The 15,122-nt window shown below is 36.9% G+C and overlaps 1 non-coding gene across 1 annotated transcript; it reads left to right on the forward strand.

The window, feature by feature from the left end:
- The first annotated feature begins 8,863 nt into the window (after window positions 1-8,863).
- Window positions 8,864-8,969, forward strand: LOC141683671 (small nucleolar RNA R71). Its single transcript, XR_012560399.1, has one exon. It is a non-coding gene; the product is annotated as a small nucleolar RNA R71 (small nucleolar RNA).
- The last annotated feature ends 6,153 nt before the right edge of the window (window positions 8,970-15,122 follow it).

The raw sequence follows: 15,122 nt of genomic DNA on the forward strand, positions 1-15,122 counted from the left end.
TACTAAAATTAAGCGTTGTAATTTGTATGAAATTTCTGGTACCATGTGTCTATGTTTAAATTTTTTTGCATGACTAAGAACAGAAAATTGACTAAAAAATAATGAACCAAACTACAAGAATATTGTTAACCGTAAAACACCGAACGGAAATTACACATCATATAATTAAAAAGATTTAGAATATATGTAATACATTTTAAAGTTTATACTTTTAATTTATAAAAATTAATTTGTAAGACTTATAAGTCTAGTAAAATTAAAAAAAGAAAGAGGAAGTGAGTATATATTTCCTTATCATATGATTAAAAATTAACATAGAATTTTTGTACTAAATAAAGTTTTACTTAAGAGCTGATTAATATGTAATACATACATAAAAGATGCTCATGGTCACTGATGTAGTGTATGACCTATCAGAGTTATATGGCTCCTGCAAATTACAGGTCATAAAATTGAGATTTATAAGCAGTTCCGCAATTTTGAGCCTTTGAATGAACTGCTTAGGCTGCTGCTACTTTAAAATTCCTTCTTCACTTACTTTTCTGAATTAGCTCCTTTGTTGTTCTGCTGCAAGAATTTACCACTCACAGATTTTGATGTTCTGTGGTGTTTCACGGAGTTCGTTGCAGACCTGAAGGTGCCTCTAAGTTACATTGTGAGTTCATGATCCAAATTAAGCGGCCTGTTAATGATTCAATCCAGCGAATTCAATTGGTTCTCAAGTTTTAATGGTATTACACCATGTTGTCAATTCCGCACGGCAACCTCTTACAACTAGGTATGCCCTCAAATATAAGAGGGGCATAATAGGTAATACACATCAGATTATTACAAAATATTCTCACATATCATAGTCACAAATCTGAAAAGAGGCCCAGATATCACTATTTTCAGACAAATGACCCTCATTGCCCCATTTTCAACCCATTCTTTTCTTTCTTTCTTAACGTATTATGTACATAGCTTTAAATCACATTTTGTGACTCTAAACAACGTTTGATGTTAGTTTTTAATAATATAACACAACTTAAAAATACATATTCATTCACTTTTAATTTATATTTTTATATTTTTTTATTGGGTTTCAAAAATATTAAAATTTAAAATAATTTTTTAAAATTCAAGTGTGGATCCTAAGTCAATAATTTTTAATTTTTAGGGTTCAATAATTCTCTTACAGGTTTAGAAATATTAAAAAATTGAATAAAACACATCTAATTGGACAATTTTTAACATTTACGGTTCAACAGTTTCTTTTGAGTTTTAGAGATATTATTAAATAAATTAATAAAAGATACACCAATTTAGAGTTTAGGATTTAGGGCCTACACCCAATTTAATATAAGATTTAGGCACTTTTAGGCCCTAAATTCTAGGAACAAGACTCTATTTATTAACCGTTTTTAATATTTTAGTTTTCACCGATTCACATTTTGGATTTTAAAAATATTAATATATCTATAAATATATGAATAACATACGAATAAAATATTCCTTAAAATAAAATTTTAAACTTCAAAATATAACATTATATAGCATTTTGAATAAAAAAATAACAAAAATAAAAAAATATGCAAAACATTGTTCTATTTACGTTTATCTTGAAAACAAAAGTTGAGAATGCGTTTTGGTGATAAACAAAAAAACCCAAAAAAAATAAAAAAGTATTGAAAATGTGGGCAACTGCGTTTTCCCTTTTTAAAAAAACATGAGATAATTGGAGCATTTTTTAAGAAAATGATAATTGGGGCTATTTTCTTCCGAATAATAACATTTGTGGTCAAACACCCAACAAATAATAATGCTGCTACCAAGGATAAATATTTTTTTAAATTAAATAGGTGCATAACTGGGGCCTGATTTATCTTCATAACATGTTTTGTTTTTGTTCAATTTCCTTTACATGTTTATTTTTGAAAAATGTTAAATTCATAGCAATTTTTTAATTTTCGGAGCAAAAATCATGTATAAAGACTAAAATGCCATTCATGGATATATATATAAATAATTTAAGTAAAAATTAATGTAAAGGTAACTCAGTGTTTTGCTCTCAATATTAAAACCATGAATTTAACATTTTCCTTATTTTTTTTAGCATTTTACTTATAATTTGTATTCAAAATATAATTATTGTTTTCCCATTCTTTTAGGAAAATATTTAAATCCGGATTCGATTGATTTGAATTTTAATCAGATTAGGTATCCTAATTCTTTTAAGAAAATACTTAAGTCAGGATTAAGCTGATTTAGACCGATTAGGTGTAGGATTAGAAACTCATGACTATATATTACATACGGTGAACTTCAACAACCAAAACTTATATTTCAGAAATTAAAATTCCCGTATCCCAATTCTTTTAGAAAAATATTAAAATTCGGATTTGACTGATATGAATTTTAATAAGATTAGGTATGCCAATTCTTTTAGGAAAATACTTGAATCAGGATTGGGCTGATTTAGATTTAAATCATATTAAATGTAGGATTAAAAACTCATGTCTATATATATCACATGCCGTAAAGTTCAACAACCAAAACTTATATTTCAGAAATATGAATAAGATGGTAAGATCAGCAGAGCAAGGTGACAATCATGCTTATAGTTATTTTGAAAATCTTCCGGACGAACTTGTCATACTATTAATTTTCACAAAACTCGGTACCAACGACAAACTTAGCTTTCTCAATGACATAAGATCATTAGGTCGGTGTTGTTGGAAACGAAATGGACTTCACAAGTATTAAAACTTGATTTGAATAATAAAAAAAACACACAATATATGTGTAGGAGAATTTTATAACTAACCAAACACACTCTTGTTTATATTTAATAATAAGAATAAGCTACAACTTATTTCTAATACATGGAGAGAGAGAGAGCTACGACTCTGTTTCTTTTTCCCTCAATTACTACACTTCTGTGCTTTTTACTACAATACAATTTAACACCTAGAAAAGTTGTATTTATAGGTCACACTTGCTTGTTGAATGAATTTTTTGCCTTACATCATTGTCCAGCTATTTATATTAATGTAGCCCCCTTATTTTTAGGCTTTGAACAAAGACCAGCCACCTTTCTGAGTTATCTTGTATTTGACATACACGTACATATAAATCACAGTTGTACTGCCTACCTTCTTTTGTGGCATTAAGTTCATGTCTTTATTATACTTACTGCATGCATGCATATTCTTGTGTGAAAACTTGACCTTATATATGAACGGACTATCGCCCACCATATTTTCAGGATGCTATATCCCCAACTATTTTATTTACTGTCTTGAGAGAGTTTGATTTCTAATACTCCCCCTCAAACTCGACTTTCCATCCCGAGCTTAATTTTTATTTTCTGAAATACATCCGGCTTCAAAGGCTTTGTATATATATCTACCAAATTTTCTTCGGTCTTACAGTGCACCAGTTTCACAATTTTATCATTTACTTGTTCGCGAAGAAAATGATATTTTATGTTGATGTGTTTGCTGCGACTGTGTGAAACCGGATTTTTCTCTAGAGAAATAGCAGATTTATTATCCACGCAAATTGTAACCGGATCTTCCTTTGCAAGATTTAACTCGCCCAATATGTAGCTTAGCCACATAGCTGACATGCGCACGCTGCTGCTGCGATGTATTCCGCCTCACATGTTGAGAGAGCAACTATTTGTTACTTCTTTGATGACCACGAAAATATTGCTGAACCGATATGAAAAGCATATCCTGATATGCTTTTCCCGTCATCCAAATCACCACCATAATCACTTGCTGAATAACCAACTAATTTCGAATCTTGAGAATGCGTGTAAAACAGACCATGATTAAGTGTACCTTTTATGTACCTCAAGATTCTTTTAGCTGCCATGAAGTGATCTTGCTTCAGTTTCTCCATATACCTACTAACCAATCCAACTGCATACATAATATCTGGACGAGTAAAAGTTAGGTACCTCAGACTTCCAACTAAACTTTTGAACAACGTCGGATTTACCGACTCCCTTGTTGAATCAACTCTGAGCTTTATGCTCGGTTCTGCTGGTGTGCTCACTGACTTGCATTCTTCCATTTTGAACTTCTGTAAAATCTGCTTCGCATATTTTTTCTGATACATAAAAATCCCATATTTGTTTTGCTTCACATCGACTCCAAGAAAGTAAGACATTTGACCAATATCTGTCATCTCAAATTCGTTAGTCATAACCTTCATAAAATCGTTGAACATACCAGGGTTATTTCCGGTAAAGATCATGTCATCCACATACAAGCACACAATCATTATATCTCCCCCTGAATTTGTCTTCGTATAGAGGGCATGCTCGTATGGACTCTTCACGAAACCATTTCTCTGAAAATATTCATCAACCCTTGCGCGGAGCTTGCTTCAAACCATATAAGGCTTTCTTAAGCCTATAGACTTTGTTTTCCCAGCCATTCTGAATATATCCGGGAGGCTGCTCAATATAGACTTCTTCTTCAAGATAACCATTCAGAAATACTGACTTGACATCCATCTGAAATATCTTCCACTGGTTCTGAGCTGCAATTGCTGTCAGAAGCCGTATGGTATCAACTCTTGCAATTGGAGCGAATACCTCATCATAATCAATGCCATATCTCTGCTTGTAGCCTTTAGCCACCAACATCGCTTTGTATTTCTCCACTTCTCCATCTTGATTCATCTTGGTTTTATAGACCCACTTGAAACCAATTGCTTTGTGTCCTGAAAGATTTGTGAACTCCCATGTATCATTCTTCTCGATTGCGCCAATTTCTTCATCCATGGCTTTGTTCCATTTGCTTTCTTCAGAAGCTTCTTCTAATGTAACTGGATCACATTCTGCCATTAAACAAAATAGAGAATAATCAAAAGATGTTTGTACCGGACTTGTTGCTTCATAGATATTATCCAGACTCCGCATCTTTCTCGGTTCTCCCCCTGAACTGCGGCTTCCTCCCGTCGATGGTGTCGATGCAAGAGTTTGTTGAGTCGGACTTTGTGGAGGAGTTGGATCATCATCTCCATCATCTTCAATGTTGGAGTCATCACCGTCGTTATCATCATCGTTAAAGAATAAACCAACAACTTTTCTTTCTTCCTCGCTCCATCTCCAGTAATCTGATGCATCGAATTCAACATCTTGAGAAATGATTAAATTCTTTGTAAGGGGATTATAAAGTCTGTATGCCTTGCTCCTTTTGTCATAATGCATTTCTCGCCTTTATCATCCAGCTTCTTCCGTTTCTGATCGGGAACGTGGGCATAAGCAATACACACGAAAATTCTGAGATGTCCAACTGATGGTTTGCTCCCGCTCCATGCTTCATTTGGAGTTTTGTTTCTGACACTTTTTGTTGGACAACGATTCAACAAATAAACTGCACATAGCACAGCTTCCGCCCATAAAGTTCTTGGCAAGTGCTTTGCTTTTACCATACTCCTTGCCATGTCAAGAATAGTGCGGTTCTTCCTTTCTGGAACGCCATTTGCTGAGGAGTATATGCCGTTGTCAACTGATGATTAATTCTATGAGTTCTACAGAAACTTCTGAACAAGTTTGAAGTATATTCGCCTCCTCTATCTGATCTAAGTGTCTTCAAATACTGGCCACCAAATGATAATGCAATCGATTCCCTTAGAATAACCATCACCAAATGAATAAGCCAATGCCTTTAAGAATGCAATGACTTAAAACAGAGTTCGAATAAATCCCACAAACCAACTCACAAACCAGAAACATGCATGTGTGGAATGCTTAACGGATATCTCTCGATACTAGATCAATAACTATAACTTATCTATCATCGAAACAATCAAAAGTTTATAAACAGAATAGACAATAAACACATTATGACTCACAACACCTCCTTTCTACTAGAGTTATACAAGGATTCACACTATTATTGAACACATAACAAAGATGCTTATTTGACTGTGCAATGAATGAGGTCCCAAAAGACTTATGCAATAATACCCATGTAGCGAGCGTTAGGTTAGCGGATCCCAGACTATAAAAGCCTTAGGTCACTAGGCACAAAGTCCCCTAGAACTTAATAACTTGAGTATTAAAGAGCTCACTCTTGATCAATTATACATAAAAACATACTTTTTTTTCTTTTTTTTTCCAATAATTTCTGAATGAGTGCGTTTCGCTCCATCTCATTCAACCCTAGACTACTCATAAAAATATGAGCCGGCTACTAGCCATTTGACGCCTAGCCTTACAACAACTAGCAATGAAATCCAAGTTTTTCTCCAGATAAAAAAATCAGTATTTTTACGTCATTACGAGAATATCATAAATCCTAAATATAACCAAGTGATTAAATCTCAACAACAAACAAGTATGATCATGATCTAGATTAAAAGCAACCCTATAAGACTTTGTGAAAATATTTGTTTCTGGCATGCACAATAATTCATTAGGACTTAAACATCCCTCTATTCGTCATCACCACACTCAAATCAACATCAACTTATCAAATAACATAGTTCATCTTAAGGGATCATGCTAAATATGCATGCAAATGCAACTATATGAAATCACATAAAAAGAAACAAACAAATATGTCCTATATGAATAATCATGCAACACTACGAATGAAATACAACTACATGCAACATGAATCTATATGAACTATATGGACACACACAAACTAATCCTTACATTATCACCCCCAAACTTAAAATTTTCAATGTTCTCATTGAAGGCAATAATAAGGATTTCAGGCATACCTAGTCTTCGGAAAGATCACCCTCCTCGGGTGATGGATTAGGTGGCCAATCAACCTCGACACCAATGGCTCGGAAAATAGTGCCCAATGCCTGTGTCAAATCTGCAACAAACACCATATGTTGCACATGAGAAGAACCCTCTATAGGCACTGTAGGATTCGTTCGGCTACCCTCTACATCATCAAAAATATATCCCAATTCCTTATCATGGGGTGCACCTAAGAATGCATAACTCAAGTGATCTTGTAGTGGGTGAAGCTCAAGTGTGGAAACATCTTCAATAGACGGCTCGAGACGCTCTTGAGAAATTTTTAGCTCTGATAACCCAAGAGAATCGAATGACATATCTAACTTCCTCTTCCACGGAGGTGCAATTAAAGCCTGCAGTTGCTCTGCTCCTTCCTTGTCATCAATAACTTATTTCCCCATTAAGGATCTCTCTAAGGTCTCTGACTTTGGCAATTGCTCAAGTTCCGAATTCACGACAGAGTCTACCCACTCTAATTTAAAGCACTCCTCTTTAGCTGTGGGTAATTTTATTGCCTTGAACACATTAAAAGTGACATTTTGATCGTGAACCTTCATCGTAAGCTCTCCTTTTTGTACATCGATCATAGTTCGGCCCGTAGCTAAGAATGGTCTCCCCAAGATAATGGGAATCTTCTTATCCTCCTCAAAGTCAAGAATTACAAAGTCAGCAGGGAAGATAAGTTTATCCACCTTGACTAAGACATCCTCCACTATACCTCATGGATAAGCGATGGAACGATCAGCTAGTTGCAATAACATGTATGTTGGTTTCGGATCAGGCAGGTCAAGCTTCTTGAAGATAGACAAGGGCATCAGATTGATGCTAGCTCCCAAATCACATAAACATTTATCGAACGACAAGTTTCTGATGGTGTAAGGAATAGTAAAACTTCCAGGATCTTTAAGCTTCAGAGGTAACTTTTGTTGCAGCACAGCACTACATTCCTCCGTAAGAGCAACGGTCTCTAAGTCATCGAGCTTCACCTTCCGAGAGAGAACACCTTTCATAAACCTTGCATAGATAGACATCTGTTCAAGAGCTTCAGCGAAAGGTATGTTGATATGAAGTTTCTTGAACACCTCCAGAAACTTCTCAAACTGCTTATCCAGTTTTTTCTTCTATAGCCTCTTCGGAAAAAGAGGTGGAGGATAGATCTGTTTCTCCCCTGTATTACCCTCAGGAGGAGTGTGTTCCAAAATAGTCTTCCTTGGTTCCACCTCTGCTTCCTTCTACACTTTTTCTTCAGCCACAACTGCATTTTCTGAAACTTAGATTTTTCAGGCTCTTCGTCTTGCTGAATTTGGGGACTTGCGACCTTTCCAGACCTCAAGGTGATGGCGTTCACCTGTTCTTCAACTTCCCTCTTGCCTGGATTTGTTTTTGTATCACTAGGAAGCGTTCCTGGTGGTCGATTCAATAAGACATTAGCAATTTTCCCTATTTGGTTCTCCAGAGTCTTGATAAAAACAACCTGGCTTTGGCATATAAGAGCCTGGTCTTTGCACATAAGCCGCAACTTCTCCAATTCAGATTTTTCATTCGAAGATAGACATACACCATGAGTTTATTGTTTTGGTGTAATTTATTGCTGAAAACAAGGAGGGCTGAATAGCTTATTTCTAAACTGCTGGAACGGCTGTTGCATCGCATTCTGATTGTTGCTCCAACTGAAGTTAGGATGATTCCAGTTGTGAGGATGATAAGTGTCTGGAACTGATTGCTGCGATCTCTAAAAGTTGCTCACAAACTGAGCTGATTCACTAGATATAGCGCATTGCTCCGGTGCATGCGAACGCACATAGCTCACAAACACTGGTTATCTGATTAACACCCAAGTTAGCCAGAGAATCGATCTTCATAGACAACTCCTTTACCTGAGCAGTGATAGCCATAGCTGTATCCACCTCAAGAACTCCTGCTACCTTGCTCTGTGGCAATCTATGGGCTGGATACTGATATTCATTAGCAGCCATCCGTTCAATTAGATCATAAGCTTCCTCATAGCTCTTTGCCCATAATGCACCGCCTGATGCTGCATCGAGCATGGGTCTGGACTGTGCTCCCAACCTAATGTAAAAATAAGTGATGATCATCCAATAAGGCATTCCATGATGAGGACACTTCCTAAGCATCTCCTTGTAGCGCTCCCAAGCTTCACATAGTGATTCTCCCGTTTGTTGCCAAATTGAGTAATAACATTCCTGAGTGTAGCTATCTTTGCCATAGGGAAGAATTTAGTGAGAAACTTTTGAGCAAGATCTTCTCAAGTAGTAATCGAACCAGCTGGTAGAGAGTGTAACCATCTCTTAGCCTTGTCCCACAGAGAGAATGTGAACAGTCTCAACTTCACAGCATCTTCAGAAACACCGTTGAACTTGAAGGTGTCGCAAATCTCAATGGAATCCCTAATGTGCATATTAGGATCTTCAGTTGGAGAACCCCCAAACTGAATTGAATTCTGCACCCATTGAATTATGCTAGGCTTGATTTCAAAGGTATTAGTTGTGATAGCTGGCCGGACAATGCTAGATTGAATGTCATTGATCTTGGGTTGAGAAAAATCCATCAAGGCTTTCGTTCGTGCTGCTAGATCTCCCATTGTAATGAGTACCTGAAACACAAATGAATAAACCGTGAGAGTAAAAGAGTCCGAGTCACTGAACTTTAACGACCACTGATGACAAGCACATAAACTAAAATTAACACCGAGTCCCCGGCAGCGGTGCCAAAAACTTGTTAGGGCGAAAACACGCGCTAAAATTCACGCAAGTATACACATTCACAAGTAGTATAAGATATAAATCAGATTCGTTCCCACAGAGACTGGTTTAGGTTAAGTTCAATTTATGCACCTATGCAATAATGTATGGTTATCGCTCAATGCTAAGACAAATAACAAATTGGGTTTTGATTAAACTAAGAGATTAAACTAACAATTATAACTAAGAGAACAAGAATGGTTGAATTAATATATATATATGACAAACATGGGATTCTAACTTCATAATATACTTCATTCAATAGCCTTATCCTTCTTAACCTTAGCATGTGATGGTGATGACACTAATCAGATAACACGAAACTAGTAAACTCCAACTTTCGTTGTACGAATACCCTACTACCAAGCATCCACAAAAGAGATAGAAGTTGAATATACACCAATTATGCTTAGTCCTTATATGTCTATAAGAATTGAAAATATAACGGTTTTATGCGCAAGTTATCTATCGTGATTACATAGGGCAAGTAAGATAGTTAAAATTACCTACGAATCATGCATAAAAAATACATGAACCTATGCTAGCATGGCAAGTTCTAAACCTCTATCGCTTCAATAGAGATTAACACGCTATCTTATATGTTAGCTATATACATAAGACGAATAAGCACAACCAATACTAGGATATCAATCAATCACCACACACCAAGATATCGAAATAAATTAATTATTGAAATCCATAAGTAAATCCGCTAGAATCCCATGATAACGATTAGCCCATAATCGAATTCATCATCAACATGGGTTCCAATGAAAGCATGGTATAAACAAGGTCTTAATTAACTGAATAATAATTAAAGTACGAATTAACGAGATCTAGGTTCAACAAGAACGAAAACGAGCATCCAAAGTTATAACTAATTCAAAGAATCGCAAGTTGAAAACAAGATCTTCTTTTTCAGAGTTGTTTTGTGCTTCTAGGTCTTCTCCTTGGTATCCCAATCTTCCCGGATGATGAAAACCCTTTTTTTAAGTATATATAAGCCCATATTGGACCTGGACCCTTAAAATCGTCAAATTCCACTCAAATAGGGGTTTTCAGCGAAATCAGCGAAGTCAGCCGCGCATCAGCATGCAGGCGTATGCACCAGTAGGCGGGCGCCTGCACCAGCAGGCGGGCGCCTGCACCAGCAGGCGGGCGCCTGCAGCCTTTCTGGAAAATTCTGATGACTCTTATTTTGGCCATAACTTGAGTTCTACTCGTCAGAATTAGGCGATTCAACTGCCCACGCGAAGCTAACGAGATTCTCTACAACTTGAAAATGACCTTGGCTTCCAAATCTGATAATTTTTCATCATATTTCCTTTAAAAGATCCTTTCTTCATTTAACTGATACCTGAAATGCAATAACACAAAAACGCATCAAAATACCAACAACTTGAGTCCAAAACACCAATTTAAGCTTGTAATAAAGCGTTCCAGGTGGATATAAAATCCACTTATCAGAAAGGGCCATTTTCTAACACCTTGAGGTTTTAGAGTAAATGGTTCCTTAACATGGTATCAGAGTGCAGGCCGACAGAGGATTCTGGTTCGATCCCTGCCACCCCCAATATTTATCACAATTTATGAGGGACACGAAAGGTAAATTTTTGCCACAAAGATGGGCTCCCGCGATCCACTCTTTGACCCATAAATGGGCTTTCGAGTGAGGGAGAGTGTTAGAATAATATATGATCCGGGAAATGGCCATTCTCTAACACCTTGATGTTTTAGAGTAACTGGTTCCTTAACAATAGTATACCCAAAAATATTCTTGTTCTTCTGGGAAATGTCAAATGCATACTAAGTACTAACATAGTTTAGGTTCCTGAAATACTAGAATACTAAAATTCCACCCTCGGATTGTAATGTGAATACCAATGTGATGCAAAATTATGGGATTACTATTAGAAAATATAAATTTTGAGACATGTTGTTGATATAATTTCCTAAAACTAATTGTTGGAGGTTGTTCCTTACAATGAGAACTTAAACTTTCATGTTTGGATCTAAGTCATTTTCTTAGTGTAATTCACATAGAAATTGAGGTGAAGTTAGCATCCTGAAATGAGTTTGTGAATTTTGAGACATGTTTGAGACATGTTCTTGATATAATTTCCTAAAACTAATTGTTGGAGGTTGTTCCTAACAATGAGGACTTAAAACTTTCATGTTTGAAATTAAGTCATTTTCCTAATGTAATTCACATAGAAATTGAGGTGAAGTTAGTAGCCTGAAATGGGTTTGTGAATTTTGTCTTATATTGATTAAGTAAAAAGGGGTGTAGTGCTTTATATAGTATCGTATGGAAGACTAGTATACCAATTACTAAGGCATGTGGGTGTGCATGGTGTTATTTTTTTAAGGAATTCCCGTTTCCCGTCTTTGCATAAATAGAACCTGAGAATTATCACAGACAATAATATGAACAGATCAATAATAATCAAGATAGATGAATACCAAGATTTATACGTGAAAAACCCCCTTAAGATAAAGAGGTAAAAACCACAGGACCAACTCCGAATATTTCCACTATAATGATAATAATGGTTACAATATTCTCTCTCAAGTTTACAAAGTAACACTTGAGGTACAACCGAATAGTAATACAAAGATTCCCTATTCCTTCGGTACTGGACCGGATAACCTGAACAGAACAGTCCCTTCGGTACTGAACCGGATAACCTGGAGAGCTCCCCTTGTTGCAGCCGCAACACCTTGATGAACTCCTACCGCTGTAGACCCTGAAGGCTATAACTGGACCAATACTCACACTAACTCACCTGAAACGAGGCTACAACCCGACCAATACTCACACTAACTCACCCGAAATGAAAGAAGAGATAAACACGAGGACCCCTATTCTGGCCAACCTGAAACTACCACAAGGTAATTTTCCTACTAGACGTACTATCTAACATCTATACACTTAAGAAGTGAGGTTGAGAAAAGAGTAAGGTGCATTTTGTGAAGTGGGGGGAGGAGGGTATTTATAGGAAGAGCCTATGGCACAATGGGGTAATTAGGTGGTAAATTAGGGGTAGATAAATAAGAGGAAGGTGGGAGGAAAGTGGGATAAGATGAAGTGGTATGTTTGGAAAGTTTTGTGTGTGGGGGTGGGGACCCAAAACTAACAATCTCCCCCCTTTCCGATGTCACAATGCTTCACTTGCATTCCATGCCTACGCCCCGTTTGCACAGCTCCAACTTTTCTCGCGAAACCACCTTGGTCATCATATATGACGGATTCTTATCCGTGTGTATCTTCTCTATCTGGATCAGCCCATCTTCGACCTGTTCCCGCAACCGGTGATAACGTACATTAATATGCTTAGTACAATTATGACAAGTAGCATTCCTGCTCAAGTCAATAGCACTCTGACTATCACAGTATAACTCAAAGTTATCATGTTTCAGACCCAGTTCTTGGAGAAACCGCTTTAACCAAACCAGCTCCTTACCTGCTTCACAAGCAGCAATATACTCTTACTCGGTAGTTGACAACGCAACACACTTTTGTAACTTGGACTGCCATGCTACAGCTCCCCCCGTAAAAGTGAAAAGCATCCCTGACGTGGACTTCATCTCATCTGGATGTCCTGCCATATCAGCATCTGTAAATCCTTCTAAGACCGGTTCACCATCTCCGTACTTCAAGCATAACCCAGAACTGCCCTTAAGATATCTGAGAATCCACTTCACTGCTTCCCAGTGCTTTCTTTCAGTATTTGAAAAATATATACTCACAACTCCAACAACATGAGCAATATCTGGCCTTGTACAAACCAATGCATACATAAGACTCCCCACCGCCGATGAGTAGGGGACTTCTTCCATATCCTCCTTCTCCTTGTCTGTTGATGAACACATTTTCTTATCCTGCTTGAAATGTCCCGCCAACGGTATGCTAACAGGTTTAACATCATCCATATTGAACCTTTTCAGGACCCGTTCAATATAACTCTGTTATGACAACCATAACTTCCGAGATGTTCTATCACGAACAATCTTCATCCCTAGGATTTGCCTTGCTAGACCCAAGTCCTTCATATCGAAGAACTTGGACAAATCCTCTTTCAGCTTGCGGATCATGTTAGCATCTTGGCCGACCACTAACATATCGTCAACATAAAGCAGCAGGATAATGAAGTTACCGTTAGGAAACCTTTGCACATAAGCAAAGTGATTGGATGCAGTTCTCTTGAACTTATGATTCCTCATGAAGGAATCAAACTTCTTGTACCACTGTCTCGGCGCTTACTTAAGCCCGTATAAACTCTTCTTGAGTTTACACACCATGTAATCCTTCCCTTTCACTTCAAATCCCTCCGGCTGGTACATGTAGATCTCTTCCTTCAAATCTTCATGAAGGAATGCAGTTTTCACATCTAACTTCTCAAGCTCAAGATCCATGCTAGCCGCCAATCCGAGAACTGTTTGGATATATGTCATCTTTACAACTGGAGAAAAGATTTCATCGAAATTAATGCCTTTCTTCTATGCAAAGCCTTTAACCACCAAGTGTGCTTTATATTTTACAAGCTCTTCATCATCCCATTTTACTTTTAAGACCCATTTATTCTTTAAAGCCTTCCCTTCCTTTGGAAGTGTAGTCAACTCATAGGTTTCATTCTTGTTTAAAGAATCCATCTCTTCCTGCATTGCTTTCAACCAACAACTGCTTTCTTTATGAGTCTTGACTTCCTCAAAGGTCTCGGGCTCCCCCTCATCAGCAACTAAGATATACTCGGATGAAATATATCTCATGATGATCTTCGTTCTCTCGTAGAACGACGTGGCTCAATTTCTCCAACTTCACCCTGAGGCGGTAGCTCCCCCTGCTCCGTGGCCTCATCTTCTGCCATATCATCTCCATCATCTTCTAATGCATCTGAATTTCTAGCTTTCCTTGGTTGTCAAGTTTTACCAAAATTCTCACAATTTTGAGACTCATGGAATACCATATCTCTGCTCCTGAATATTTTTTTTAATTCAGGATTCCACAACCGATAACCGAACTCCGGATCCCCATAGCCAACAAGAATGCATAGAGTTGTTTGATCTTCAAGCTTTGTTCTATGCTCCATCGGGATCTGTGCAAAAGCCTTGCATCTAAACACATGCAAATGAGAATAAGAGACATCCTTTCCCAACCAGATCTTCTCCGGAATCTCAAAATCCAGAGGTGCCGATGGAGATCTATTGATCAAGTAGCAAGCTGTTCTTACAACTTCTCCTGGTTAGGAATATGTTGTGAACTTGATGATAAATTAAACAAAACACCTTAGTAGAATTAACTTAGTGAATTTTATAGCACTCGACGGATGATCAAATATAGTCCCGACAGATAAATTTTATAGTCCCGACGGATGATAGATTAACATCCATCGAGTGAGTAGCTTATGTAATAATAAGAACTGTAGCACATTTCTGCAAACAACATGTGTAAGTCAAGTAGATTGCTTAGGGATTTGTAAGTCATGTTGGCTACTAGATTGATATGCAGAATAGGTTGATTAATTGTAAATATGAAATGTCTTGTAATTCTGTATAAGTGAAATAAAGTCAAGTGACAAATAGACACCCGACGGATAATCTAA

Source organism: Apium graveolens, chromosome 1, assembly GCF_009905375.1.
Source record: "Apium graveolens cultivar Ventura chromosome 1, ASM990537v1, whole genome shotgun sequence".
Classification (NCBI taxonomy): Eukaryota; Viridiplantae; Streptophyta; class Magnoliopsida; order Apiales; family Apiaceae; genus Apium; species Apium graveolens.